Source organism: Osmerus mordax, chromosome 7, assembly GCF_038355195.1.
Source record: "Osmerus mordax isolate fOsmMor3 chromosome 7, fOsmMor3.pri, whole genome shotgun sequence".
NCBI lineage: Eukaryota > Metazoa > Chordata > Actinopteri > Osmeriformes > Osmeridae > Osmerus > Osmerus mordax.
Genome location: NC_090056.1, coordinates 4,558,183 through 4,580,598, shown reverse-complemented (window position 1 = coordinate 4,580,598; position 22,416 = coordinate 4,558,183). Strand labels below are relative to the sequence as shown.

At 47.8% G+C, this 22,416-nt stretch overlaps 71 non-coding genes across 71 annotated transcripts; all 71 read right to left on the bottom strand.

Moving 5' to 3' along the window:
- Window positions 1–64: 64 nt before the first annotated feature.
- trnak-cuu (transfer RNA lysine (anticodon CUU)) lies at window positions 65–137 on the bottom strand. The gene has a single exon. It is a non-coding gene; the product is annotated as a tRNA-Lys (tRNA).
- A 303-nt stretch (window positions 138–440) lies between these two features.
- trnat-ugu (transfer RNA threonine (anticodon UGU)) lies at window positions 441–515 on the bottom strand. Its single transcript has one exon. It is a non-coding gene; the product is annotated as a tRNA-Thr (tRNA).
- A 73-nt stretch (window positions 516–588) lies between these two features.
- trnak-cuu (transfer RNA lysine (anticodon CUU)) lies at window positions 589–661 on the bottom strand. The gene has a single exon. It is a non-coding gene; the product is annotated as a tRNA-Lys (tRNA).
- Window positions 662–963: 302 nt separating this feature from the next.
- On the bottom strand, window positions 964–1,038 carry trnat-ugu (transfer RNA threonine (anticodon UGU)). Its single transcript has one exon. It is a non-coding gene; the product is annotated as a tRNA-Thr (tRNA).
- Window positions 1,039–1,111: 73 nt separating this feature from the next.
- Window positions 1,112–1,184, bottom strand: trnak-cuu (transfer RNA lysine (anticodon CUU)). Its single transcript has one exon. It is a non-coding gene; the product is annotated as a tRNA-Lys (tRNA).
- Window positions 1,185–1,634: 450 nt separating this feature from the next.
- On the bottom strand, window positions 1,635–1,707 carry trnak-cuu (transfer RNA lysine (anticodon CUU)). The gene has a single exon. It is a non-coding gene; the product is annotated as a tRNA-Lys (tRNA).
- Window positions 1,708–2,010: 303 nt separating this feature from the next.
- trnat-ugu (transfer RNA threonine (anticodon UGU)) lies at window positions 2,011–2,085 on the bottom strand. Its single transcript has one exon. It is a non-coding gene; the product is annotated as a tRNA-Thr (tRNA).
- A 73-nt stretch (window positions 2,086–2,158) lies between these two features.
- Window positions 2,159–2,231, bottom strand: trnak-cuu (transfer RNA lysine (anticodon CUU)). The gene has a single exon. It is a non-coding gene; the product is annotated as a tRNA-Lys (tRNA).
- Window positions 2,232–2,534: 303 nt separating this feature from the next.
- trnat-ugu (transfer RNA threonine (anticodon UGU)) lies at window positions 2,535–2,609 on the bottom strand. The gene has a single exon. It is a non-coding gene; the product is annotated as a tRNA-Thr (tRNA).
- Window positions 2,610–2,682: 73 nt separating this feature from the next.
- On the bottom strand, window positions 2,683–2,755 carry trnak-cuu (transfer RNA lysine (anticodon CUU)). The gene has a single exon. It is a non-coding gene; the product is annotated as a tRNA-Lys (tRNA).
- Window positions 2,756–3,205: 450 nt separating this feature from the next.
- On the bottom strand, window positions 3,206–3,278 carry trnak-cuu (transfer RNA lysine (anticodon CUU)). The gene has a single exon. It is a non-coding gene; the product is annotated as a tRNA-Lys (tRNA).
- Window positions 3,279–3,580: 302 nt separating this feature from the next.
- On the bottom strand, window positions 3,581–3,655 carry trnat-ugu (transfer RNA threonine (anticodon UGU)). Its single transcript has one exon. It is a non-coding gene; the product is annotated as a tRNA-Thr (tRNA).
- Window positions 3,656–3,728: 73 nt separating this feature from the next.
- Window positions 3,729–3,801, bottom strand: trnak-cuu (transfer RNA lysine (anticodon CUU)). Its single transcript has one exon. It is a non-coding gene; the product is annotated as a tRNA-Lys (tRNA).
- A 303-nt stretch (window positions 3,802–4,104) lies between these two features.
- On the bottom strand, window positions 4,105–4,179 carry trnat-ugu (transfer RNA threonine (anticodon UGU)). The gene has a single exon. It is a non-coding gene; the product is annotated as a tRNA-Thr (tRNA).
- A 73-nt stretch (window positions 4,180–4,252) lies between these two features.
- trnak-cuu (transfer RNA lysine (anticodon CUU)) lies at window positions 4,253–4,325 on the bottom strand. Its single transcript has one exon. It is a non-coding gene; the product is annotated as a tRNA-Lys (tRNA).
- A 302-nt stretch (window positions 4,326–4,627) lies between these two features.
- On the bottom strand, window positions 4,628–4,702 carry trnat-ugu (transfer RNA threonine (anticodon UGU)). The gene has a single exon. It is a non-coding gene; the product is annotated as a tRNA-Thr (tRNA).
- A 73-nt stretch (window positions 4,703–4,775) lies between these two features.
- trnak-cuu (transfer RNA lysine (anticodon CUU)) lies at window positions 4,776–4,848 on the bottom strand. The gene has a single exon. It is a non-coding gene; the product is annotated as a tRNA-Lys (tRNA).
- Window positions 4,849–5,298: 450 nt separating this feature from the next.
- On the bottom strand, window positions 5,299–5,371 carry trnak-cuu (transfer RNA lysine (anticodon CUU)). Its single transcript has one exon. It is a non-coding gene; the product is annotated as a tRNA-Lys (tRNA).
- A 303-nt stretch (window positions 5,372–5,674) lies between these two features.
- Window positions 5,675–5,749, bottom strand: trnat-ugu (transfer RNA threonine (anticodon UGU)). The gene has a single exon. It is a non-coding gene; the product is annotated as a tRNA-Thr (tRNA).
- Window positions 5,750–5,822: 73 nt separating this feature from the next.
- trnak-cuu (transfer RNA lysine (anticodon CUU)) lies at window positions 5,823–5,895 on the bottom strand. Its single transcript has one exon. It is a non-coding gene; the product is annotated as a tRNA-Lys (tRNA).
- Window positions 5,896–6,198: 303 nt separating this feature from the next.
- On the bottom strand, window positions 6,199–6,273 carry trnat-ugu (transfer RNA threonine (anticodon UGU)). The gene has a single exon. It is a non-coding gene; the product is annotated as a tRNA-Thr (tRNA).
- A 73-nt stretch (window positions 6,274–6,346) lies between these two features.
- Window positions 6,347–6,419, bottom strand: trnak-cuu (transfer RNA lysine (anticodon CUU)). The gene has a single exon. It is a non-coding gene; the product is annotated as a tRNA-Lys (tRNA).
- A 450-nt stretch (window positions 6,420–6,869) lies between these two features.
- Window positions 6,870–6,942, bottom strand: trnak-cuu (transfer RNA lysine (anticodon CUU)). Its single transcript has one exon. It is a non-coding gene; the product is annotated as a tRNA-Lys (tRNA).
- Window positions 6,943–7,244: 302 nt separating this feature from the next.
- On the bottom strand, window positions 7,245–7,319 carry trnat-ugu (transfer RNA threonine (anticodon UGU)). Its single transcript has one exon. It is a non-coding gene; the product is annotated as a tRNA-Thr (tRNA).
- Window positions 7,320–7,392: 73 nt separating this feature from the next.
- On the bottom strand, window positions 7,393–7,465 carry trnak-cuu (transfer RNA lysine (anticodon CUU)). Its single transcript has one exon. It is a non-coding gene; the product is annotated as a tRNA-Lys (tRNA).
- A 303-nt stretch (window positions 7,466–7,768) lies between these two features.
- trnat-ugu (transfer RNA threonine (anticodon UGU)) lies at window positions 7,769–7,843 on the bottom strand. Its single transcript has one exon. It is a non-coding gene; the product is annotated as a tRNA-Thr (tRNA).
- A 73-nt stretch (window positions 7,844–7,916) lies between these two features.
- trnak-cuu (transfer RNA lysine (anticodon CUU)) lies at window positions 7,917–7,989 on the bottom strand. The gene has a single exon. It is a non-coding gene; the product is annotated as a tRNA-Lys (tRNA).
- A 303-nt stretch (window positions 7,990–8,292) lies between these two features.
- Window positions 8,293–8,367, bottom strand: trnat-ugu (transfer RNA threonine (anticodon UGU)). The gene has a single exon. It is a non-coding gene; the product is annotated as a tRNA-Thr (tRNA).
- A 73-nt stretch (window positions 8,368–8,440) lies between these two features.
- On the bottom strand, window positions 8,441–8,513 carry trnak-cuu (transfer RNA lysine (anticodon CUU)). Its single transcript has one exon. It is a non-coding gene; the product is annotated as a tRNA-Lys (tRNA).
- Window positions 8,514–8,963: 450 nt separating this feature from the next.
- Window positions 8,964–9,036, bottom strand: trnak-cuu (transfer RNA lysine (anticodon CUU)). Its single transcript has one exon. It is a non-coding gene; the product is annotated as a tRNA-Lys (tRNA).
- Window positions 9,037–9,338: 302 nt separating this feature from the next.
- On the bottom strand, window positions 9,339–9,413 carry trnat-ugu (transfer RNA threonine (anticodon UGU)). Its single transcript has one exon. It is a non-coding gene; the product is annotated as a tRNA-Thr (tRNA).
- Window positions 9,414–9,486: 73 nt separating this feature from the next.
- Window positions 9,487–9,559, bottom strand: trnak-cuu (transfer RNA lysine (anticodon CUU)). Its single transcript has one exon. It is a non-coding gene; the product is annotated as a tRNA-Lys (tRNA).
- Window positions 9,560–9,862: 303 nt separating this feature from the next.
- On the bottom strand, window positions 9,863–9,937 carry trnat-ugu (transfer RNA threonine (anticodon UGU)). Its single transcript has one exon. It is a non-coding gene; the product is annotated as a tRNA-Thr (tRNA).
- A 73-nt stretch (window positions 9,938–10,010) lies between these two features.
- On the bottom strand, window positions 10,011–10,083 carry trnak-cuu (transfer RNA lysine (anticodon CUU)). Its single transcript has one exon. It is a non-coding gene; the product is annotated as a tRNA-Lys (tRNA).
- Window positions 10,084–10,533: 450 nt separating this feature from the next.
- trnak-cuu (transfer RNA lysine (anticodon CUU)) lies at window positions 10,534–10,606 on the bottom strand. The gene has a single exon. It is a non-coding gene; the product is annotated as a tRNA-Lys (tRNA).
- Window positions 10,607–10,909: 303 nt separating this feature from the next.
- On the bottom strand, window positions 10,910–10,984 carry trnat-ugu (transfer RNA threonine (anticodon UGU)). The gene has a single exon. It is a non-coding gene; the product is annotated as a tRNA-Thr (tRNA).
- A 73-nt stretch (window positions 10,985–11,057) lies between these two features.
- Window positions 11,058–11,130, bottom strand: trnak-cuu (transfer RNA lysine (anticodon CUU)). Its single transcript has one exon. It is a non-coding gene; the product is annotated as a tRNA-Lys (tRNA).
- Window positions 11,131–11,433: 303 nt separating this feature from the next.
- trnat-ugu (transfer RNA threonine (anticodon UGU)) lies at window positions 11,434–11,508 on the bottom strand. Its single transcript has one exon. It is a non-coding gene; the product is annotated as a tRNA-Thr (tRNA).
- A 73-nt stretch (window positions 11,509–11,581) lies between these two features.
- trnak-cuu (transfer RNA lysine (anticodon CUU)) lies at window positions 11,582–11,654 on the bottom strand. The gene has a single exon. It is a non-coding gene; the product is annotated as a tRNA-Lys (tRNA).
- Window positions 11,655–12,104: 450 nt separating this feature from the next.
- Window positions 12,105–12,177, bottom strand: trnak-cuu (transfer RNA lysine (anticodon CUU)). Its single transcript has one exon. It is a non-coding gene; the product is annotated as a tRNA-Lys (tRNA).
- Window positions 12,178–12,479: 302 nt separating this feature from the next.
- trnat-ugu (transfer RNA threonine (anticodon UGU)) lies at window positions 12,480–12,554 on the bottom strand. Its single transcript has one exon. It is a non-coding gene; the product is annotated as a tRNA-Thr (tRNA).
- Window positions 12,555–12,627: 73 nt separating this feature from the next.
- On the bottom strand, window positions 12,628–12,700 carry trnak-cuu (transfer RNA lysine (anticodon CUU)). The gene has a single exon. It is a non-coding gene; the product is annotated as a tRNA-Lys (tRNA).
- Window positions 12,701–13,150: 450 nt separating this feature from the next.
- On the bottom strand, window positions 13,151–13,223 carry trnak-cuu (transfer RNA lysine (anticodon CUU)). The gene has a single exon. It is a non-coding gene; the product is annotated as a tRNA-Lys (tRNA).
- A 303-nt stretch (window positions 13,224–13,526) lies between these two features.
- Window positions 13,527–13,601, bottom strand: trnat-ugu (transfer RNA threonine (anticodon UGU)). The gene has a single exon. It is a non-coding gene; the product is annotated as a tRNA-Thr (tRNA).
- A 73-nt stretch (window positions 13,602–13,674) lies between these two features.
- trnak-cuu (transfer RNA lysine (anticodon CUU)) lies at window positions 13,675–13,747 on the bottom strand. The gene has a single exon. It is a non-coding gene; the product is annotated as a tRNA-Lys (tRNA).
- Window positions 13,748–14,050: 303 nt separating this feature from the next.
- Window positions 14,051–14,125, bottom strand: trnat-ugu (transfer RNA threonine (anticodon UGU)). Its single transcript has one exon. It is a non-coding gene; the product is annotated as a tRNA-Thr (tRNA).
- A 73-nt stretch (window positions 14,126–14,198) lies between these two features.
- Window positions 14,199–14,271, bottom strand: trnak-cuu (transfer RNA lysine (anticodon CUU)). The gene has a single exon. It is a non-coding gene; the product is annotated as a tRNA-Lys (tRNA).
- Window positions 14,272–14,721: 450 nt separating this feature from the next.
- On the bottom strand, window positions 14,722–14,794 carry trnak-cuu (transfer RNA lysine (anticodon CUU)). The gene has a single exon. It is a non-coding gene; the product is annotated as a tRNA-Lys (tRNA).
- Window positions 14,795–15,096: 302 nt separating this feature from the next.
- Window positions 15,097–15,171, bottom strand: trnat-ugu (transfer RNA threonine (anticodon UGU)). The gene has a single exon. It is a non-coding gene; the product is annotated as a tRNA-Thr (tRNA).
- Window positions 15,172–15,620: 449 nt separating this feature from the next.
- trnat-ugu (transfer RNA threonine (anticodon UGU)) lies at window positions 15,621–15,695 on the bottom strand. The gene has a single exon. It is a non-coding gene; the product is annotated as a tRNA-Thr (tRNA).
- Window positions 15,696–15,768: 73 nt separating this feature from the next.
- On the bottom strand, window positions 15,769–15,841 carry trnak-cuu (transfer RNA lysine (anticodon CUU)). Its single transcript has one exon. It is a non-coding gene; the product is annotated as a tRNA-Lys (tRNA).
- Window positions 15,842–16,143: 302 nt separating this feature from the next.
- On the bottom strand, window positions 16,144–16,218 carry trnat-ugu (transfer RNA threonine (anticodon UGU)). Its single transcript has one exon. It is a non-coding gene; the product is annotated as a tRNA-Thr (tRNA).
- Window positions 16,219–16,291: 73 nt separating this feature from the next.
- Window positions 16,292–16,364, bottom strand: trnak-cuu (transfer RNA lysine (anticodon CUU)). The gene has a single exon. It is a non-coding gene; the product is annotated as a tRNA-Lys (tRNA).
- Window positions 16,365–16,814: 450 nt separating this feature from the next.
- trnak-cuu (transfer RNA lysine (anticodon CUU)) lies at window positions 16,815–16,887 on the bottom strand. The gene has a single exon. It is a non-coding gene; the product is annotated as a tRNA-Lys (tRNA).
- Window positions 16,888–17,190: 303 nt separating this feature from the next.
- On the bottom strand, window positions 17,191–17,265 carry trnat-ugu (transfer RNA threonine (anticodon UGU)). Its single transcript has one exon. It is a non-coding gene; the product is annotated as a tRNA-Thr (tRNA).
- Window positions 17,266–17,338: 73 nt separating this feature from the next.
- On the bottom strand, window positions 17,339–17,411 carry trnak-cuu (transfer RNA lysine (anticodon CUU)). The gene has a single exon. It is a non-coding gene; the product is annotated as a tRNA-Lys (tRNA).
- Window positions 17,412–17,714: 303 nt separating this feature from the next.
- Window positions 17,715–17,789, bottom strand: trnat-ugu (transfer RNA threonine (anticodon UGU)). Its single transcript has one exon. It is a non-coding gene; the product is annotated as a tRNA-Thr (tRNA).
- Window positions 17,790–17,862: 73 nt separating this feature from the next.
- trnak-cuu (transfer RNA lysine (anticodon CUU)) lies at window positions 17,863–17,935 on the bottom strand. Its single transcript has one exon. It is a non-coding gene; the product is annotated as a tRNA-Lys (tRNA).
- Window positions 17,936–18,384: 449 nt separating this feature from the next.
- Window positions 18,385–18,457, bottom strand: trnak-cuu (transfer RNA lysine (anticodon CUU)). Its single transcript has one exon. It is a non-coding gene; the product is annotated as a tRNA-Lys (tRNA).
- Window positions 18,458–18,760: 303 nt separating this feature from the next.
- Window positions 18,761–18,835, bottom strand: trnat-ugu (transfer RNA threonine (anticodon UGU)). The gene has a single exon. It is a non-coding gene; the product is annotated as a tRNA-Thr (tRNA).
- Window positions 18,836–18,908: 73 nt separating this feature from the next.
- Window positions 18,909–18,981, bottom strand: trnak-cuu (transfer RNA lysine (anticodon CUU)). The gene has a single exon. It is a non-coding gene; the product is annotated as a tRNA-Lys (tRNA).
- Window positions 18,982–19,284: 303 nt separating this feature from the next.
- On the bottom strand, window positions 19,285–19,359 carry trnat-ugu (transfer RNA threonine (anticodon UGU)). The gene has a single exon. It is a non-coding gene; the product is annotated as a tRNA-Thr (tRNA).
- A 73-nt stretch (window positions 19,360–19,432) lies between these two features.
- trnak-cuu (transfer RNA lysine (anticodon CUU)) lies at window positions 19,433–19,505 on the bottom strand. The gene has a single exon. It is a non-coding gene; the product is annotated as a tRNA-Lys (tRNA).
- A 450-nt stretch (window positions 19,506–19,955) lies between these two features.
- On the bottom strand, window positions 19,956–20,028 carry trnak-cuu (transfer RNA lysine (anticodon CUU)). The gene has a single exon. It is a non-coding gene; the product is annotated as a tRNA-Lys (tRNA).
- A 302-nt stretch (window positions 20,029–20,330) lies between these two features.
- On the bottom strand, window positions 20,331–20,405 carry trnat-ugu (transfer RNA threonine (anticodon UGU)). Its single transcript has one exon. It is a non-coding gene; the product is annotated as a tRNA-Thr (tRNA).
- Window positions 20,406–20,478: 73 nt separating this feature from the next.
- On the bottom strand, window positions 20,479–20,551 carry trnak-cuu (transfer RNA lysine (anticodon CUU)). The gene has a single exon. It is a non-coding gene; the product is annotated as a tRNA-Lys (tRNA).
- A 303-nt stretch (window positions 20,552–20,854) lies between these two features.
- On the bottom strand, window positions 20,855–20,929 carry trnat-ugu (transfer RNA threonine (anticodon UGU)). The gene has a single exon. It is a non-coding gene; the product is annotated as a tRNA-Thr (tRNA).
- A 73-nt stretch (window positions 20,930–21,002) lies between these two features.
- Window positions 21,003–21,075, bottom strand: trnak-cuu (transfer RNA lysine (anticodon CUU)). The gene has a single exon. It is a non-coding gene; the product is annotated as a tRNA-Lys (tRNA).
- A 450-nt stretch (window positions 21,076–21,525) lies between these two features.
- Window positions 21,526–21,598, bottom strand: trnak-cuu (transfer RNA lysine (anticodon CUU)). The gene has a single exon. It is a non-coding gene; the product is annotated as a tRNA-Lys (tRNA).
- Window positions 21,599–21,901: 303 nt separating this feature from the next.
- trnat-ugu (transfer RNA threonine (anticodon UGU)) lies at window positions 21,902–21,976 on the bottom strand. The gene has a single exon. It is a non-coding gene; the product is annotated as a tRNA-Thr (tRNA).
- Window positions 21,977–22,049: 73 nt separating this feature from the next.
- On the bottom strand, window positions 22,050–22,122 carry trnak-cuu (transfer RNA lysine (anticodon CUU)). The gene has a single exon. It is a non-coding gene; the product is annotated as a tRNA-Lys (tRNA).
- Window positions 22,123–22,416: the final 294 nt, after the last annotated feature.

Here is a 22,416-nt window from a genome sequence, read left to right as displayed (position 1 = left end):
GCAATAGTTGATTCAACTACTTGAAGCCTCTCAGAGTGACGGATAGACCTCCATAATGTAAACACGCCCAACGTGGGGCTCGAACCCACGACCCTGAGATTAAGAGTCTCATGCTCTACCGACTGAGCTAGCCGGGCTTACTGCTAGTCAATCAGAGGCATTCTCGTCGGGGACCTTTGTGACCGTCATCGTTTCAAACGCTTGGCCTGTGTCCAGAAGGCTGACATTTTGTCCAGATACAGTTTCAAATGAACGTTTCAAATTTGCTGGGTGTATAGTCTACAAACAAAGAGTGCCATGCTCCAACGCCTGAGCTATCCAGGCTTTAGCATGTTGCTTCCAGAGGCATTCTCGTCTGGGACCTTTGTGACGCTATACGTTTGAATCCACAACATTGGTGAAAGTTAAAAAGGGGCCAGTTGTATGAAACAAACACAGTGAGGTGCTGCTGGGAGTTGAACCCAGGATCTCCTGTTTACAAGACAGGCACTTTCAACCAGCTAAGCCACAGCACCTCTGGATCTGCAATAGTTGATTCAACTACTTGAAGCCTCTCAGAGTGACGGATAGACCTCCATAATGCAAACACGCCCAACGTGGGGCTCGAACCCACGACCCTGAGATTAAGAGTCTCATGCTCTACCGACTGAGCTAGCCGGGCTTACTGCTACGCAACCAGAGGCATTCTCGTCGGGGACCTTTGTGACCGTCATCGTTTCAAACGCTTGGCCTGTGTCCAGAAGGCTGACATTTTGTCCAGATACAGTTTCAAATGAATGTTTCAAATTTGCTGGGTGTATAGTCTACAAACAAAGAGTTGCATGCTCCAAAGCCTGAGCTATCCAGGCTTAGCATGTTGCTTCCAGAGGCATTCTCGTCTGGGACCTTTGTGACGCTATACGTTTGAATCCACAACATTGGTGAAAGTAAAAAATGGGCCAGTTGTATGAAACAAACACAGTGAGGTGCTGCTGGGAGTTGAACCCAGGATCTCCTGTTTACAAGACAGGCGCTTTCAACCAGCTAAGCCACAGCACCTCTGGATCTGCAATAGTTGATTCAACTACTTGAAGCCTCTCAGAGTGACGGATAGGCCTCCATAATGTAAACACGCCCAACATGGGGCTCGAACCCACGACCCTGAGATTAAGAGTCTCATGCTCTACCGACTGAGCTAGCCGGGCTTACTGCTACTCAATCAGAGGCATTCTCGTCCGGGACCTTTGTGACCGTCATCGTTTCAAAAAGTTGGCCTGTGTCCAGAAGGCTGACATTTTGTTCAGATACAGTTTCAAATGAATGTTTCAAATTTGCTGGGTGTATAGTCTACAAACAAAGAGTTGCATGCTCCAAAGCCTGAGCTATCCAGGCTTAGCATGTTGCTTCCAGAGGCATTCTCGTCTGGGACCTTTGTGACGCTATACGTTTGAATGCACAACATTGGTGAAAGTTAAATATGGGCCAGTTGTATGAAACAAACACAGTGAGGTGTTGCTGGGAGTTGAACCCAGGATCTCCTGTTTACAAGACAGGCGCTTTCAATCAGCAAAGCCACAGCACCTCTGGATCTGCAATAGTTGATTCAACTACTTGAAGCCTCTCAGAGTGACGGATAGGCCTCCATAATGTAAACACGCCCAACATGGGGTTCGAACCCACGACCCTGAGATTAAGAGTCTCATGCTCTACCGACTGAGCTAGCCGGGCTTACTGCTACTCAATCAGAGGCATTCTCGTCGGGGACCTTTGTGACCGTCATCGTTTCAAAAAGTTGGCCTGTGTCCAGAAGGCTGACATTTTGTCCAGATACAGTTTCAAATGAACGTTTCAAAATTGCTGGGTGTATAGTCTACAAACAAAGAGTTGCATGCTCCAAAGCCTGAGCTATCCAGGCTTAGCATGTTGCTTCCAGAGGCGTTCTCGTCTGGGACCTTTTGTGACGGTAAACGTTTGAATCCACAACATTGGTGAAAGTAAAAAATGGGCCAGTTGTATGACACAAACACAGTGAGGTGCTGCTGGGAGTTGAACCCAGGATCTCCTGTTTACAAGACAGGCGCTTTCAACCAGCTAAGCCACAGCACCTCTGGATCTGCAATAGTTGATTCAACTACTTGAAGCCTCTCAGAGTGACGGATAGGTCCCCATAATGTAAACACGCCCAACATGGGGCTCGAACCCACGACCCTGAGATTAAGAGTCTCATGCTCTACCGACTGAGCTAGCCGGGCTTACTGCTACTCAATCAGAGGCATTCTCGTCGGGGACCTTTGTGACCGTCATCGTTTCAAAAAGTTGGCCTGTGTCCAGAAGGCTGACATTTTGTCCAGATACAGTTTCAAATGAATGTTTCAAATTTGCTGGGTGTATAGTCTACAAACAAAGAGTGGCATGCTCCAACGCCTGAGCTATTCAGGCTTTAGCATGTTGCTTCCAGAGGCATTCTCGACAGGGACCTTTGTGACGCTATACGTTTGAATCCACAACATTGGTGAAAGTAAAAAATGGGCCAGTTGTATGAAACAAACACAGTGAGGTGCTGCTGGGAGTTGAACCCAGGATCTCCTGTTTACAAGACAGGCGCTTTCAACCAGCTAAGCCACAGCACCTCTGGATCTGCAATAGTTGATTCAACTACTTGAAGCCTCTCAGAGTGACGGATAGACCTCCATAATGTAAACACGCCCAACGTGGGGCTCGAACCCACGACCCTGAGATTAAGAGTCTCATGCTCTACCGACTGAGCTAGCCGGGCTTACTGCTACGCAACCAGAGGCATTCTCGTCGGGGACCTTTGTGACCGTCATCGTTTCAAACGCTTGGCCTGTGTCCAGAAGGCTGACATTTTGTTCAGATACAGTTTCAAATGAATGTTTCAAATTTGCTGGGTGTATAGTCTACAAACAAAGAGTTGCATGCTCCAAAGCCTGAGCTATCCAGGCTTAGCATGTTGCTTCCAGAGGCATTCTCGTCTGGGACCTTTGTGACGCTATACGTTTGAATGCACAACATTGGTGAAAGTTAAATATGGGCCAGTTGTATGAAACAAACACAGTGAGGTGTTGCTGGGAGTTGAACCCAGGATCTCCTGTTTACAAGACAGGCGCTTTCAATCAGCAAAGCCACAGCACCTCTGGATCTGCAATAGTTGATTCAACTACTTGAAGCCTCTCAGAGTGACGGATAGGCCTCCATAATGTAAACACGCCCAACATGGGGCTCGAACCCACGACCCTGAGATTAAGAGTCTCATGCTCTACCGACTGAGCTAGCCGGGCTTACTGCTACTCAATCAGAGGCATTCTCGTCGGGGACCTTTGTGACCGTCATCGTTTCAAAAAGTTGGCCTGTGTCCAGAAGGCTGACATTTTGTAAAATACAGTTTCAAATGAACGTTTCAAAATTGCTGGGTGTATAGTCTACAAACAAAGAGTTGCATGCTCCAAAGCCTGAGCTATCCAGGCTTAGCATGTTGCTTCCAGAGGCGTTCTCGTCTGGGACCTTTTGTGACGGTAAACGTTTGAATCCACAACATTGGTGAAAGTAAAAAATGGGCCAGTTGTATGAAACAAACACAGTGAGGTGCTGCTGGGAGTTGAACCCAGGATCTCCTGTTTACAAGACAGGCGCTTTCAACCAGCTAAGCCACAGCACCTCTGGATCTGCAATAGTTGATTCAACTACTTGAAGCCTCTCAGAGTGACGGATAGACCTCCATAATGTAAACACGCCCAACGTGGGGCTCGAACCCACGACCCTGAGATTAAGAGTCTCATGCTCTACCGACTGAGCTAGCCGGGCTTACTGCTAGTCAATCAGAGGCATTCTCGTCGGGGACCTTTGTGACCGTCATCGTTTCAAACGCTTGGCCTGTGTCCAGAAGGCTGACATTTTGTCCAGATACAGTTTCAAATGAACGTTTCAAATTTGCTGGGTGTATAGTCTACAAACAAAGAGTGCCATGCTCCAACGCCTGAGCTATCCAGGCTTTAGCATGTTGCTTCCAGAGGCATTCTCGTCTGGGACCTTTGTGACGCTATACGTTTGAATCCACAACATTGGTGAAAGTTAAAAAGGGGCCAGTTGTATGAAACAAACACAGTGAGGTGCTGCTGGGAGTTGAACCCAGGATCTCCTGTTTACAAGACAGGCACTTTCAACCAGCTAAGCCACAGCACCTCTGGATCTGCAATAGTTGATTCAACTACTTGAAGCCTCTCAGAGTGACGGATAGACCTCCATAATGCAAACACGCCCAACGTGGGGCTCGAACCCACGACCCTGAGATTAAGAGTCTCATGCTCTACCGACTGAGCTAGCCGGGCTTACTGCTACGCAACCAGAGGCATTCTCGTCGGGGACCTTTGTGACCGTCATCGTTTCAAACGCTTGGCCTGTGTCCAGAAGGCTGACATTTTGTCCAGATACAGTTTCAAATGAATGTTTCAAATTTGCTGGGTGTATAGTCTACAAACAAAGAGTTGCATGCTCCAAAGCCTGAGCTATCCAGGCTTAGCATGTTGCTTCCAGAGGCATTCTCGTCTGGGACCTTTGTGACGCTATACGTTTGAATCCACAACATTGGTGAAAGTAAAAAATGGGCCAGTTGTATGAAACAAACACAGTGAGGTGCTGCTGGGAGTTGAACCCAGGATCTCCTGTTTACAAGACAGGCGCTTTCAACCAGCTAAGCCACAGCACCTCTGGATCTGCAATAGTTGATTCAACTACTTGAAGCCTCTCAGAGTGACGGATAGGCCTCCATAATGTAAACACGCCCAACATGGGGCTCGAACCCACGACCCTGAGATTAAGAGTCTCATGCTCTACCGACTGAGCTAGCCGGGCTTACTGCTACTCAATCAGAGGCATTCTCGTCCGGGACCTTTGTGACCGTCATCGTTTCAAAAAGTTGGCCTGTGTCCAGAAGGCTGACATTTTGTTCAGATACAGTTTCAAATGAATGTTTCAAATTTGCTGGGTGTATAGTCTACAAACAAAGAGTTGCATGCTCCAAAGCCTGAGCTATCCAGGCTTAGCATGTTGCTTCCAGAGGCATTCTCGTCTGGGACCTTTGTGACGCTATACGTTTGAATGCACAACATTGGTGAAAGTTAAATATGGGCCAGTTGTATGAAACAAACACAGTGAGGTGTTGCTGGGAGTTGAACCCAGGATCTCCTGTTTACAAGACAGGCGCTTTCAATCAGCAAAGCCACAGCACCTCTGGATCTGCAATAGTTGATTCAACTACTTGAAGCCTCTCAGAGTGACGGATAGGCCTCCATAATGTAAACACGCCCAACATGGGGTTCGAACCCACGACCCTGAGATTAAGAGTCTCATGCTCTACCGACTGAGCTAGCCGGGCTTACTGCTACTCAATCAGAGGCATTCTCGTCGGGGACCTTTGTGACCGTCATCGTTTCAAAAAGTTGGCCTGTGTCCAGAAGGCTGACATTTTGTCCAGATACAGTTTCAAATGAACGTTTCAAAATTGCTGGGTGTATAGTCTACAAACAAAGAGTTGCATGCTCCAAAGCCTGAGCTATCCAGGCTTAGCATGTTGCTTCCAGAGGCGTTCTCGTCTGGGACCTTTTGTGACGGTAAACGTTTGAATCCACAACATTGGTGAAAGTAAAAAATGGGCCAGTTGTATGACACAAACACAGTGAGGTGCTGCTGGGAGTTGAACCCAGGATCTCCTGTTTACAAGACAGGCGCTTTCAACCAGCTAAGCCACAGCACCTCTGGATCTGCAATAGTTGATTCAACTACTTGAAGCCTCTCAGAGTGACGGATAGGTCCCCATAATGTAAACACGCCCAACATGGGGCTCGAACCCACGACCCTGAGATTAAGAGTCTCATGCTCTACCGACTGAGCTAGCCGGGCTTACTGCTACTCAATCAGAGGCATTCTCGTCGGGGACCTTTGTGACCGTCATCGTTTCAAAAAGTTGGCCTGTGTCCAGAAGGCTGACATTTTGTCCAGATACAGTTTCAAATGAATGTTTCAAATTTGCTGGGTGTATAGTCTACAAACAAAGAGTGGCATGCTCCAACGCCTGAGCTATTCAGGCTTTAGCATGTTGCTTCCAGAGGCATTCTCGACAGGGACCTTTGTGACGCTATACGTTTGAATCCACAACATTGGTGAAAGTAAAAAATGGGCCAGTTGTATGAAACAAACACAGTGAGGTGCTGCTGGGAGTTGAACCCAGGATCTCCTGTTTACAAGACAGGCGCTTTCAACCAGCTAAGCCACAGCACCTCTGGATCTGCAATAGTTGATTCAACTACTTGAAGCCTCTCAGAGTGACGGATAGACCTCCATAATGTAAACACGCCCAACGTGGGGCTCGAACCCACGACCCTGAGATTAAGAGTCTCATGCTCTACCGACTGAGCTAGCCGGGCTTACTGCTACGCAACCAGAGGCATTCTCGTCGGGGACCTTTGTGACCGTCATCGTTTCAAACGCTTGGCCTGTGTCCAGAAGGCTGACATTTTGTCCAGATACAGTTTCAAATAAATGTTTCAAATTTGCTGGGTGTATAGTCTACAAACAAAGAGTTGCATGCTCCAAAGCCTGAGCTATCCAGGCTTAGCATGTTGCTTCCAGAGGCGTTCTCGTCTGGGACCTTTGTGACGCTATACGTTTGAATGCACAACATTGGTGAAAGTTAAATATGGGCCAGTTGTATGAAACAAACACAGTGAGGTGTTGCTGGGAGTTGAACCCAGGATCTCCTGTTTACAAGACAGGCGCTTTCAATCAGCAAAGCCACAGCACCTCTGGATCTGCAATAGTTGATTCAACTACTTGAAGCCTCTCAGAGTGACGGATAGGCCTCCATAATGTAAACACGCCCAACATGGGGCTCGAACCCACGACCCTGAGATTAAGAGTCTCATGCTCTACCGACTGAGCTAGCCGGGCTTACTGCTACGCAACCAGAGGCATTCTCGTCGGGGACCTTTGTGACCGTCATCGTTTCAAACGCTTGGCCTGTGTCCAGAAGGCTGACATTTTGTCCAGATACAGTTTCAAATGAATGTTTCAAATTTGCTGGGTGTATAATCTACAAACAAAGAGGGCCATGCTCCAACGCCTGTGCTATCCAGGCTTAGCATGTTGCTTCCAGAGGCGTTCTCGTCTGGGACCTTTGTGACGCTATACGTTTGAATGCACAACATTGGTGAAAGTTAAAAAAGGGCCAGTTGTATGAAACAAACACAGTGAGGTGCTGCTGGGAGTTGAACCCAGGATCTCCTGTTTACAAGACAGGCGCTTTCAATCAGCAAAGCCACAGCACCTCTGGATCTGCAATAGTTGATTCAACTACTTGAAGCCTCTCAGAGTGACGGATAGGTCCCCATAATGTAAACACGCCCAACGTGGGGCTCGAACCCACGACCCTGAGATTAAGAGTCTCATGCTCTACCGACTGAGCTAGCCGGGCTTACTGCTGCGCAACCAGAGGCATTCTCGTCGGGGACCTTTGTGACCGTCATCGTTTCAAACGCTTGGCCTGTGTCCAGAAGGCTGACATTTTGTCCAGATACAGTTTCAAATGAATGTTTCAAATTTGCTGGGTGTATAATCTACAAACAAAGAGGGCCATGCTCCAACGCCTGTGCTATCCAGGCTTTAGCATGTTGCTTCCAGAGGCATTCTCGTCTGGGACCTTTGTGACGCTATACGTTTGAATCCACAACATTGGTGAAAGTTAAAAAAGGGCCAGTTGTATGAAACAAACACAGTGAGGTGCTGCTGGGAGTTGAACCCAGGATCTCCTGTTTACAAGACAGGCGCTTTCAACCAGCTAAGCCACAGCACCTCTGGATCTGCAATAGTTGATTCAACTACTTGAAGCCTCTCAGAGTGACGGATAGGTCCCCATAATGTAAACACGCCCAACGTGGGGCTCGAACCCACGACCCTGAGATTAAGAGTCTCATGCTCTACCGACTGAGCTAGCCGGGCTTACTGCTACTCAATCAGAGGCATTCTCGTCGGGGACCTTTGTGACCGTCATCGTTTCAAACGCTTGGCCTGTGTCCAGAAGGCTGACATTTTGTCCAGATACAGTTTCAAATGAATGTTTCAAATTTGCTGGGTGTATAGTCTACAAACAAAGAGTGGCATGCTGCAACGCCTGAGCTATTCAGGCTTTAGCATGTTGCTTCCAGAGGCGTTCTCGTCTGGGACCTTTGTGACGCTATACGTTTGAATCCACAACATTGGTGAAAGTAAAAAATGGGCCAGTTGTATGAAACAAACACAGTGAGGTGCTGCTGGGAGTTGAACCCAGGATCTCCTGTTTACAAGACAGGCGCTTTCAACCAGCTAAGCCACAGCACCTCTGGATCTGCAATAGTTGATTCAACTACTTGAAGCCTCTCAGAGTGACGGATAGACCTCCATAATGTAAACACGCCCAACGTGGGGCTCGAACCCACGACCCTGAGATTAAGAGTCTCATGCTCTACCGACTGAGCTAGCCGGGCTTACTGCTACGCAACCAGAGGCATTCTCGTCGGGGACCTTTGTGACCGTCATCGTTTCAAACGCTTGGCCTGTGTCCAGAAGGCTGACATTTTGTTCAGATACAGTTTCAAATGAATGTTTCAAATTTGCTGGGTGTATAGTCTACAAACAAAGAGTTGCATGCTCCAAAGCCTGAGCTATCCAGGCTTAGCATGTTGCTTCCAGAGGCATTCTCGTCTGGGACCTTTGTGACGCTATACGTTTGAATGCACAACATTGGTGAAAGTTAAATATGGGCCAGTTGTATGAAACAAACACAGTGAGGTGTTGCTGGGAGTTGAACCCAGGATCTCCTGTTTACAAGACAGGCGCTTTCAATCAGCAAAGCCACAGCACCTCTGGATCTGCAATAGTTGATTCAACTACTTGAAGCCTCTCAGAGTGACGGATAGGCCTCCATAATGTAAACACGCCCAACATGGGGCTCGAACCCACGACCCTGAGATTAAGAGTCTCATGCTCTACCGACTGAGCTAGCCGGGCTTACTGCTACTCAATCAGAGGCATTCTCGTCGGGGACCTTTGTGACCGTCATCGTTTCAAAAAGTTGGCCTGTGTCCAGAAGGCTGACATTTTGTAAAATACAGTTTCAAATGAACGTTTCAAAATTGCTGGGTGTATAGTCTACAAACAAAGAGTTGCATGCTCCAAAGCCTGAGCTATCCAGGCTTAGCATGTTGCTTCCAGAGGCGTTCTCGTCTGGGACCTTTTGTGACGGTAAACGTTTGAATCCACAACATTGGTGAAAGTAAAAAATGGGCCAGTTGTATGAAACAAACACAGTGAGGTGCTGCTGGGAGTTGAACCCAGGATCTCCTGTTTACAAGACAGGCGCTTTCAACCAGCTAAGCCACAGCACCTCTGGATCTGCAATAGTTGATTCAACTACTTGAAGCCTCTCAGAGTGACGGATAGACCTCCATAATGTAAACACGCCCAACGTGGGGCTCGAACCCACGACCCTGAGATTAAGAGTCTCATGCTCTACCGACTGAGCTAGCCGGGCTTACTGCTAGTCAATCAGAGGCATTCTCGTCGGGGACCTTTGTGACCGTCATCGTTTCAAACGCTTGGCCTGTGTCCAGAAGGCTGACATTTTGTCCAGATACAGTTTCAAATGAACGTTTCAAATTTGCTGGGTGTATAGTCTACAAACAAAGAGTGCCATGCTCCAACGCCTGAGCTATCCAGGCTTTAGCATGTTGCTTCCAGAGGCATTCTCGTCTGGGACCTTTGTGACGCTATACGTTTGAATCCACAACATTGGTGAAAGTTAAAAAGGGGCCAGTTGTATGAAACAAACACAGTGAGGTGCTGCTGGGAGTTGAACCCAGGATCTCCTGTTTACAAGACAGGCGCTTTCAACCAGCTAAGCCACAGCACCTCTGGATCTGCAATAGTTGATTCAACTACTTGAAGCCTCTCAGAGTGACGGATAGACCTCCATAATGCAAACACGCCCAACGTGGGGCTCGAACCCACGACCCTGAGATTAAGAGTCTCATGCTCTACCGACTGAGCTAGCCGGGCTTACTGCTACTCAATCAGAGGCATTCTCGTCGGGGACCTTTGTGACCGTCATCGTTTCAAAAAGTTGGCCTGTGTCCAGAAGGCTGACATTTTGTTCAGATACAGTTTCAAATGAATGTTTCAAATTTGCTGGGTGTATAGTCTACAAACAAAGAGTTGCATGCTCCAAAGCCTGAGCTATCCAGGCTTAGCATGTTGCTTCCAGAGGCATTCTCGTCTGGGACCTTTGTGACGCTATACGTTTGAATGCACAACATTGGTGAAAGTTAAATATGGGCCAGTTGTATGAAACAAACACAGTGAGGTGTTGCTGGGAGTTGAACCCAGGATCTCCTGTTTACAAGACAGGCGCTTTCAATCAGCAAAGCCACAGCACCTCTGGATCTGCAATAGTTGATTCAACTACTTGAAGCCTCTCAGAGTGACGGATAGGCCTCCATAATGTAAACACGCCCAACATGGGGCTCGAACCCACGACCCTGAGATTAAGAGTCTCATGCTCTACCGACTGAGCTAGCCGGGCTTACTGCTACTCAATCAGAGGCATTCTCGTCGGGGACCTTTGTGACCGTCATCGTTTCAAAAAGTTGGCCTGTGTCCAGAAGGCTGACATTTTGTCCAGATACAGTTTCAAATGAACGTTTCAAAATTGCTGGGTGTATAGTCTACAAACAAAGAGTTGCATGCTCCAAAGCCTGAGCTATCCAGGCTTAGCATGTTGCTTCCAGAGGCGTTCTCGTCTGGGACCTTTTGTGACGGTAAACGTTTGAATCCACAACATTGGTGAAAGTAAAAAATGGGCCAGTTGTATGAAACAAACACAGTGAGGTGCTGCTGGGAGTTGAACCCAGGATCTCCTGTTTACAAGACAGGCGCTTTCAACCAGCTAAGCCACAGCACCTCTGGATCTGCAATAGTTGATTCAACTACTTGAAGCCTCTCAGAGTGACGGATAGGTCCCCATAATGTAAACACGCCCAACATGGGGCTCGAACCCACGACCCTGAGATTAAGAGTCTCATGCTCTACCGACTGAGCTAGCCGGGCTTACTGCTACTCAATCAGAGGCATTCTCGTCGGGGACCTTTGTGACCGTCATCGTTTCAAAAAGTTGGCCTGTGTCCAGAAGGCTGACATTTTGTCCAGATACAGTTTCAAATGAATGTTTCAAATTTGCTGGGTGTATAGTCTACAAACAAAGAGTGGCATGCTCCAACGCCTGAGCTATTCAGGCTTTAGCATGTTGCTTCCAGAGGCATTCTCGACAGGGACCTTTGTGACGCTATACGTTTGAATCCACAACATTGGTGAAAGTAAAAAATGGGCCAGTTGTATGAAACAAACACAGTGAGGTGCTGCTGGGAGTTGAACCCAGGATCTCCTGTTTACAAGACAGGCGCTTTCAACCAGCTAAGCCACAGCACCTCTGGATCTGCAATAGTTGATTCAACTACTTGAAGCCTCTCAGAGTGACGGATAGACCTCCATAATGTAAACACGCCCAACGTGGGGCTCGAACCCACGACCCTGAGATTAAGAGTCTCATGCTCTACCGACTGAGCTAGCCGGGCTTACTGCTACGCAACCAGAGGCATTCTCGTCGGGGACCTTTGTGACCGTCATCGTTTCAAACGCTTGGCCTGTGTCCAGAAGGCTGACATTTTGTCCAGATACAGTTTCAAATAAATGTTTCAAATTTGCTGGGTGTATAGTCTACAAACAAAGAGTTGCATGCTCCAAAGCCTGAGCTATCCAGGCTTAGCATGTTGCTTCCAGAGGCGTTCTCGTCTGGGACCTTTGTGACGCTATACGTTTGAATGCACAACATTGGTGAAAGTTAAATATGGGCCAGTTGTATGAAACAAACACAGTGAGGTGTTGCTGGGAGTTGAACCCAGGATCTCCTGTTTACAAGACAGGCGCTTTCAATCAGCAAAGCCACAGCACCTCTGGATCTGCAATAGTTGATTCAACTACTTGAAGCCTCTCAGAGTGACGGATAGGCCTCCATAATGTAAACACGCCCAACATGGGGCTCGAACCCACGACCCTGAGATTAAGAGTCTCATGCTCTACCGACTGAGCTAGCCGGGCTTACTGCTACGCAACCAGAGGCATTCTCGTCGGGGACCTTTGTGACCGTCATCGTTTCAAACGCTTGGCCTGTGTCCAGAAGGCTGACATTTTGTCCAGATACAGTTTCAAATGAATGTTTCAAATTTGCTGGGTGTATAATCTACAAACAAAGAGGGCCATGCTCCAACGCCTGTGCTATCCAGGCTTAGCATGTTGCTTCCAGAGGCGTTCTCGTCTGGGACCTTTGTGACGCTATACGTTTGAATGCACAACATTGGTGAAAGTTAAAAAAGGGCCAGTTGTATGAAACAAACACAGTGAGGTGCTGCTGGGAGTTGAACCCAGGATCTCCTGTTTACAAGACAGGCGCTTTCAACCAGCTAAGCCACAGCACCTCTGGATCTGCAATAGTTGATTCAACTACTTGAAGCCTCTCAGAGTGACGGATAGACCTCCATAATGTAAACACGCCCAACGTGGGGCTCGAACCCACGACCCTGAGATTAAGAGTCTCATGCTCTACCGACTGAGCTAGCCGGGCTTACTGCTACGCAACCAGAGGCATTCTCGTCGGGGACCTTTGTGACCGTCATCGTTTCAAACGCTTGGCCTGTGTCCAGAAGGCTGACATTTTGTCCAGATACAGTTTCAAATAAATGTTTCAAATTTGCTGGGTGTATAGTCTACAAACAAAGAGTTGCATGCTCCAAAGCCTGAGCTATCCAGGCTTAGCATGTTGCTTCCAGAGGCGTTCTCGTCTGGGACCTTTGTGACGCTATACGTTTGAATGCACAACATTGGTGAAAGTTAAATATGGGCCAGTTGTATGAAACAAACACAGTGAGGTGTTGCTGGGAGTTGAACCCAGGATCTCCTGTTTACAAGACAGGCGCTTTCAATCAGCAAAGCCACAGCACCTCTGGATCTGCAATAGTTGATTCAACTACTTGAAGCCTCTCAGAGTGACGGATAGGCCTCCATAATGTAAACACGCCCAACATGGGGCTCGAACCCACGACCCTGAGATTAAGAGTCTCATGCTCTACCGACTGAGCTAGCCGGGCTTACTGCTACGCAACCAGAGGCATTCTCGTCGGGGACCTTTGTGACCGTCATCGTTTCAAACGCTTGGCCTGTGTCCAGAAGGCTGACATTTTGTCCAGATACAGTTTCAAATGAATGTTTCAAATTTGCTGGGTGTATAATCTACAAACAAAGAGGGCCATGCTCCAACGCCTGTGCTATCCAGGCTTTAGCATGTTGCTTCCAGAGGCATTCTCGTCTGGGACCTTTGTGACGCTATACGTTTGAATCCACAACATTGGTGAAAGTTAAAAAAGGGCCAGTTGTATGAAACAAACACAGTGAGGTGCTGCTGGGAGTTGAACCCAGGATCTCCTGTTTACAAGACAGGCGCTTTCAACCAGCTAAGCCACAGCACCTCTGGATCTGCAATAGTTGATTCAACTACTTGAAGCCTCTCAGAGTGACGGATAGGTCCCCATAATGTAAACACGCCCAACGTGGGGCTCGAACCCACGACCCTGAGATTAAGAGTCTCATGCTCTACCGACTGAGCTAGCCGGGCTTACTGCTACTCAATCAGAGGCATTCTCGTCGGGGACCTTTGTGACCGTCATCGTTTCAAACGCTTGGCCTGTGTCCAGAAGGCTGACATTTTGTCCAGATACAGTTTCAAATGAATGTTTCAAATTTGCTGGGTGTATAGTCTACAAACAAAGAGTGGCATGCTGCAACGCCTGAGCTATTCAGGCTTTAGCATGTTGCTTCCAGAGGCGTTCTCGTCTGGGACCTTTGTGACGCTATACGTTTGAATCCACAACATTGGTGAAAGTAAAAAATGGGCCAGTTGTATGAAACAAACACAGTGAGGTGCTGCTGGGAGTTGAACCCAGGATCTCCTGTTTACAAGACAGGCGCTTTCAACCAGCTAAGCCACAGCACCTCTGGATCTGCAATAGTTGATTCAACTACTTGAAGCCTCTCAGAGTGACGGATAGACCTCCATAATGTAAACACGCCCAACGTGGGGCTCGAACCCACGACCCTGAGATTAAGAGTCTCATGCTCTACCGACTGAGCTAGCCGGGCTTACTGCTACGCAACCAGAGGCATTCTCGTCGGGGACCTTTGTGACCGTCATCGTTTCAAACGCTTGGCCTGTGTCCAGAAGGCTGACATTTTGTTCAGATACAGTTTCAAATGAATGTTTCAAATTTGCTGGGTGTATAGTCTACAAACAAAGAGTTGCATGCTCCAAAGCCTGAGCTATCCAGGCTTAGCATGTTGCTTCCAGAGGCATTCTCGTCTGGGACCTTTGTGACGCTATACGTTTGAATGCACAACATTGGTGAAAGTTAAATATGGGCCAGTTGTATGAAACAAACACAGTGAGGTGTTGCTGGGAGTTGAACCCAGGATCTCCTGTTTACAAGACAGGCGCTTTCAATCAGCAAAGCCACAGCACCTCTGGATCTGCAATAGTTGATTCAACTACTTGAAGCCTCTCAGAGTGACGGATAGGCCTCCATAATGTAAACACGCCCAACATGGGGCTCGAACCCACGACCCTGAGATTAAGAGTCTCATGCTCTACCGACTGAGCTAGCCGGGCTTACTGCTACTCAATCAGAGGCATTCTCGTCGGGGACCTTTGTGACCGTCATCGTTTCAAAAAGTTGGCCTGTGTCCAGAAGGCTGACATTTTGTAAAATACAGTTTCAAATGAACGTTTCAAAATTGCTGGGTGTATAGTCTACAAACAAAGAGTTGCATGCTCCAAAGCCTGAGCTATCCAGGCTTAGCATGTTGCTTCCAGAGGCGTTCTCGTCTGGGACCTTTTGTGACGGTAAACGTTTGAATCCACAACATTGGTGAAAGTAAAAAATGGGCCAGTTGTATGAAACAAACACAGTGAGGTGCTGCTGGGAGTTGAACCCAGGATCTCCTGTTTACAAGACAGGCGCTTTCAACCAGCTAAGCCACAGCACCTCTGGATCTGCAATAGTTGATTCAACTACTTGAAGCCTCTCAGAGTGACGGATAGACCTCCATAATGTAAACACGCCCAACGTGGGGCTCGAACCCACGACCCTGAGATTAAGAGTCTCATGCGCTACCGACTGAGCTAGCCGGGCTTACTGCTAGTCAATCAGAGGCATTCTCGTCGGGGACCTTTGTGACCGTCATCGTTTCAAACGCTTGGCCTGTGTCCAGAAGGCTGACATTTTGTCCAGATACAGTTTCAAATGAACGTTTCAAATTTGCTGGGTGTATAGTCTACAAACAAAGAGTGCCATGCTCCAACGCCTGAGCTATCCAGGCTTTAGCATGTTGCTTCCAGAGGCATTCTCGTCTGGGACCTTTGTGACGCTATACGTTTGAATCCACAACATTGGTGAAAGTTAAAAAGGGGCCAGTTGTATGAAACAAACACAGTGAGGTGCTGCTGGGAGTTGAACCCAGGATCTCCTGTTTACAAGACAGGCGCTTTCAACCAGCTAAGCCACAGCACCTCTGGATCTGCAATAGTTGATTCAACTACTTGAAGCCTCTCAGAGTGACGGATAGACCTCCATAATGCAAACACGCCCAACGTGGGGCTCGAACCCACGACCCTGAGATTAAGAGTCTCATGCTCTACCGACTGAGCTAGCCGGGCTTACTGCTACGCAACCAGAGGCATTCTCGTCGGGGACCTTTGTGACCGTCATCGTTTCAAACGCTTGGCCTGTGTCCAGAAGGCTGACATTTTGTCCAGATACAGTTTCAAATGAATGTTTCAAATTTGCTGGGTGTATAGTCTACAAACAAAGAGTTGCATGCTCCAAAGCCTGAGCTATCCAGGCTTAGCATGTTGCTTCCAGAGGCATTCTCGTCTGGGACCTTTGTGACGCTATACGTTTGAATCCACAACATTGGTGAAAGTAAAAAATGGGCCAGTTGTATGAAACAAACACAGTGAGGTGCTGCTGGGAGTTGAACCCAGGATCTCCTGTTTACAAGACAGGCGCTTTCAACCAGCTAAGCCACAGCACCTCTGGATCTGCAATAGTTGATTCAACTACTTGAAGCCTCTCAGAGTGACGGATAGGCCTCCATAATGTAAACACGCCCAACATGGGGCTCGAACCCACGACCCTGAGATTAAGAGTCTCATGCTCTACCGACTGAGCTAGCCGGGCTTACTGCTACTCAATCAGAGGCATTCTCGTCCGGGACCTTTGTGACCGTCATCGTTTCAAAAAGTTGGCCTGTGTCCAGAAGGCTGACATTTTGTTCAGATACAGTTTCAAATGAATGTTTCAAATTTGCTGGGTGTATAGTCTACAAACAAAGAGTTGCATGCTCCAAAGCCTGAGCTATCCAGGCTTAGCATGTTGCTTCCAGAGGCATTCTCGTCTGGGACCTTTGTGACGCTATACGTTTGAATGCACAAAATTGGTGAAAGTTAAATATGGGCCAGTTGTATGAAACAAACACAGTGAGGTGTTGCTGGGAGTTGAACCCAGGATCTCCTGTTTACAAGACAGGCGCTTTCAATCAGCAAAGCCACAGCACCTCTGGATCTGCAATAGTTGATTCAACTACTTGAAGCCTCTCAGAGTGACGGATAGGCCTCCATAATGTAAACACGCCCAACATGGGGTTCGAACCCACGACCCTGAGATTAAGAGTCTCATGCTCTACCGACTGAGCTAGCCGGGCTTACTGCTACTCAATCAGAGGCATTCTCGTCGGGGACCTTTGTGACCGTCATCGTTTCAAAAAGTTGGCCTGTGTCCAGAAGGCTGACATTTTGTCCAGATACAGTTTCAAATGAACGTTTCAAAATTGCTGGGTGTATAGTCTACAAACAAAGAGTTGCATGCTCCAAAGCCTGAGCTATCCAGGCTTAGCATGTTGCTTCCAGAGGCGTTCTCGTCTGGGACCTTTTGTGACGGTAAACGTTTGAATCCACAACATTGGTGAAAGTAAAAAATGGGCCAGTTGTATGACACAAACACAGTGAGGTGCTGCTGGGAGTTGAACCCAGGATCTCCTGTTTACAAGACAGGCGCTTTCAACCAGCTAAGCCACAGCACCTCTGGATCTGCAATAGTTGATTCAACTACTTGAAGCCTCTCAGAGTGACGGATAGGTCCCCATAATGTAAACACGCCCAACATGGGGCTCGAACCCACGACCCTGAGATTAAGAGTCTCATGCTCTACCGACTGAGCTAGCCGGGCTTACTGCTACTCAATCAGAGGCATTCTCGTCGGGGACCTTTGTGACCGTCATCGTTTCAAAAAGTTGGCCTGTGTCCAGAAGGCTGACATTTTGTCCAGATACAGTTTCAAATGAATGTTTCAAATTTGCTGGGTGTATAGTCTACAAACAAAGAGTGGCATGCTCCAACGCCTGAGCTATTCAGGCTTTAGCATGTTGCTTCCAGAGGCATTCTCGACAGGGACCTTTGTGACGCTATACGTTTGAATCCACAACATTGGTGAAAGTAAAAAATGGGCCAGTTGTATGAAACAAACACAGTGAGGTGCTGCTGGGAGTTGAACCCAGGATCTCCTGTTTACAAGACAGGCGCTTTCAACCAGCTAAGCCACAGCACCTCTGGATCTGCAATAGTTGATTCAACTACTTGAAGCCTCTCAGAGTGACGGATAGACCTCCATAATGTAAACACGCCCAACGTGGGGCTCGAACCCACGACCCTGAGATTAAGAGTCTCATGCTCTACCGACTGAGCTAGCCGGGCTTACTGCTACGCAACCAGAGGCATTCTCGTCGGGGACCTTTGTGACCGTCATCGTTTCAAACGCTTGGCCTGTGTCCAGAAGGCTGACATTTTGTCCAGATACAGTTTCAAATAAATGTTTCAAATTTGCTGGGTGTATAGTCTACAAACAAAGAGTTGCATGCTCCAAGCCTGAGCTATCCAGGCTTAGCATGTTGCTTCCAGAGGCGTTCTCGTCTGGGACCTTTGTGACGCTATACGTTTGAATGCACAACATTGGTGAAAGTTAAATATGGGCCAGTTGTATGAAACAAACACAGTGAGGTGTTGCTGGGAGTTGAACCCAGGATCTCCTGTTTACAAGACAGGCGCTTTCAATCAGCAAAGCCACAGCACCTCTGGATCTGCAATAGTTGATTCAACTACTTGAAGCCTCTCAGAGTGACGGATAGGCCTCCATAATGTAAACACGCCCAACATGGGGCTCGAACCCACGACCCTGAGATTAAGAGTCTCATGCTCTACCGACTGAGCTAGCCGGGCTTACTGCTACGCAACCAGAGGCATTCTCGTCGGGGACCTTTGTGACCGTCATCGTTTCAAACGCTTGGCCTGTGTCCAGAAGGCTGACATTTTGTCCAGATACAGTTTCAAATGAATGTTTCAAATTTGCTGGGTGTATAATCTACAAACAAAGAGGGCCATGCTCCAACGCCTGTGCTATCCAGGCTTTAGCATGTTGCTTCCAGAGGCATTCTCGTCTGGGACCTTTGTGACGCTATACGTTTGAATCCACAACATTGGTGAAAGTTAAAAAAGGGCCAGTTGTATGAAACAAACACAGTGAGGTGCTGCTGGGAGTTGAACCCAGGATCTCCTGTTTACAAGACAGGCGCTTTCAACCAGCTAAGCCACAGCACCTCTGGATCTGCAATAGTTGATTCAACTACTTGAAGCCTCTCAGAGTGACGGATAGGTCCCCATAATGTAAACACGCCCAACGTGGGGCTCGAACCCACGACCCTGAGATTAAGAGTCTCATGCTCTACCGACTGAGCTAGCCGGGCTTACTGCTACTCAATCAGAGGCATTCTCGTCGGGGACCTTTGTGACCGTCATCGTTTCAAACGCTTGGCCTGTGTCCAGAAGGCTGACATTTTGTCCAGATACAGTTTCAAATGAATGTTTCAAATTTGCTGGGTGTATAGTCTACAAACAAAGAGTGGCATGCTGCAACGCCTGAGCTATTCAGGCTTTAGCATGTTGCTTCCAGAGGCGTTCTCGTCTGGGACCTTTGTGACGCTATACGTTTGAATCCACAACATTGGTGAAAGTAAAAAATGGGCCAGTTGTATGAAACAAACACAGTGAGGTGCTGCTGGGAGTTGAACCCAGGATCTCCTGTTTACAAGACAGGCGCTTTCAACCAGCTAAGCCACAGCACCTCTGGATCTGCAATAGTTGATTCAACTACTTGAAGCCTCTCAGAGTGACGGATAGACCTCCATAATGTAAACACGCCCAACGTGGGGCTCGAACCCACGACCCTGAGATTAAGAGTCTCATGCTCTACCGACTGAGCTAGCCGGGCTTACTGCTACGCAACCAGAGGCATTCTCGTCGGGGACCTTTGTGACCGTCATCGTTTCAAACGCTTGGCCTGTGTCCAGAAGGCTGACATTTTGTTCAGATACAGTTTCAAATGAATGTTTCAAATTTGCTGGGTGTATAGTCTACAAACAAAGAGTTGCATGCTCCAAAGCCTGAGCTATCCAGGCTTAGCATGTTGCTTCCAGAGGCATTCTCGTCTGGGACCTTTGTGACGCTATACGTTTGAATGCACAACATTGGTGAAAGTTAAATATGGGCCAGTTGTATGAAACAAACACAGTGAGGTGTTGCTGGGAGTTGAACCCAGGATCTCCTGTTTACAAGACAGGCGCTTTCAATCAGCAAAGCCACAGCACCTCTGGATCTGCAATAGTTGATTCAACTACTTGAAGCCTCTCAGAGTGACGGATAGGCCTCCATAATGTAAACACGCCCAACATGGGGCTCGAACCCACGACCCTGAGATTAAGAGTCTCATGCTCTACCGACTGAGCTAGCCGGGCTTACTGCTACTCAATCAGAGGCATTCTCGTCGGGGACCTTTGTGACCGTCATCGTTTCAAAAAGTTGGCCTGTGTCCAGAAGGCTGACATTTTGTAAAATACAGTTTCAAATGAACGTTTCAAAATTGCTGGGTGTATAGTCTACAAACAAAGAGTTGCATGCTCCAAAGCCTGAGCTATCCAGGCTTAGCATGTTGCTTCCAGAGGCGTTCTCGTCTGGGACCTTTTGTGACGATAAACGTTTGAATCCACAACATTGGTGAAAGTAAAAAATGGGCCAGTTGTATGAAACAAACACAGTGAGGTGCTGCTGGGAGTTGAACCCAGGATCTCCTGTTTACAAGACAGGCGCTTTCAACCAGCTAAGCCACAGCACCTCTGGATCTGCAATAGTTGATTCAACTACTTGAAGCCTCTCAGAGTGACGGATAGACCTCCATAATGTAAACACGCCCAACGTGGGGCTCGAACCCACGACCCTGAGATTAAGAGTCTCATGCTCTACCGACTGAGCTAGCCGGGCTTACTGCTAGTCAATCAGAGGCATTCTCGTCGGGGACCTTTGTGACCGTCATCGTTTCAAACGCTTGGCCTGTGTCCAGAAGGCTGACATTTTGTCCAGATACAGTTTCAAATGAACGTTTCAAATTTGCTGGGTGTATAGTCTACAAACAAAGAGTGCCATGCTCCAACGCCTGAGCTATCCAGGCTTTAGCATGTTGCTTCCAGAGGCATTCTCGTCTGGGACCTTTGTGACGCTATACGTTTGAATCCACAACATTGGTGAAAGTTAAAAAGGGGCCAGTTGTATGAAACAAACACAGTGAGGTGCTGCTGGGAGTTGAACCCAGGATCTCCTGTTTACAAGACAGGCGCTTTCAACCAGCTAAGCCACAGCACCTCTGGATCTGCAATAGTTGATTCAACTACTTGAAGCCTCTCAGAGTGACGGATAGACCTCCATAATGCAAACACGCCCAACGTGGGGCTCGAACCCACGACCCTGAGATTAAGAGTCTCATGCTCTACCGACTGAGCTAGCCGGGCTTACTGCTACTCAATCAGAGGCATTCTCGTCGGGGACCTTTGTGACCGTCATCGTTTCAAAAAGTTGGCCTGTGTCCAGAAGGCTGACATTTTGTTCAGATACAGTTTCAAATGAATGTTTCAAATTTGCTGGGTGTATAGTCTACAAACAAAGAGTTGCATGCTCCAAAGCCTGAGCTATCCAGGCTTAGCATGTTGCTTCCAGAGGCATTCTCGTCTGGGACCTTTGTGACGCTATACGTTTGAATGCACAACATTGGTGAAAGTTAAATATGGGCCAGTTGTATGAAACAAACACAGTGAGGTGTTGCTGGGAGTTGAACCCAGGATCTCCTGTTTACAAGACAGGCGCTTTCAATCAGCAAAGCCACAGCACCTCTGGATCTGCAATAGTTGATTCAACTACTTGAAGCCTCTCAGAGTGACGGATAGGCCTCCATAATGTAAACACGCCCAACATGGGGCTCGAACCCACGACCCTGAGATTAAGAGTCTCATGCTCTACCGACTGAGCTAGCCGGGCTTACTGCTACTCAATCAGAGGCATTCTCGTCGGGGACCTTTGTGACCGTCATCGTTTCAAAAAGTTGGCCTGTGTCCAGAAGGCTGACATTTTGTCCAGATACAGTTTCAAATGAACGTTTCAAAATTGCTGGGTGTATAGTCTACAAACAAAGAGTTGCATGCTCCAAAGCCTGAGCTATCCAGGCTTAGCATGTTGCTTCCAGAGGCGTTCTCGTCTGGGACCTTTTGTGACGGTAAACGTTTGAATCCACAACATTGGTGAAAGTAAAAAATGGGCCAGTTGTATGAAACAAACACAGTGAGGTGCTGCTGGGAGTTGAACCCAGGATCTCCTGTTTACAAGACAGGCGCTTTCAACCAGCTCAGCCACAGCACCTCTGGATCTGCAATAGTTGATTCAACTACTTGAAGCCTCTCAGAGTGACGGATAGGTCCCCATAATGTAAACACGCCCAACATGGGGCTCGAACCCACGACCCTGAGATTAAGAGTCTCATGCTCTACCGACTGAGCTAGCCGGGCTTACTGCTACTCAATCAGAGGCATTCTCGTCGGGGACCTTTGTGACCGTCATCGTTTCAAAAAGTTGGCCTGTGTCCAGAAGGCTGACATTTTGTCCAGATACAGTTTCAAATGAATGTTTCAAATTTGCTGGGTGTATAGTCTACAAACAAAGAGTGGCATGCTCCAACGCCTGAGCTATTCAGGCTTTAGCATGTTGCTTCCAGAGGCATTCTCGACAGGGACCTTTGTGACGCTATACGTTTGAATCCACAACATTGGTGAAAGTAAAAAATGGGCCAGTTGTATGAAACA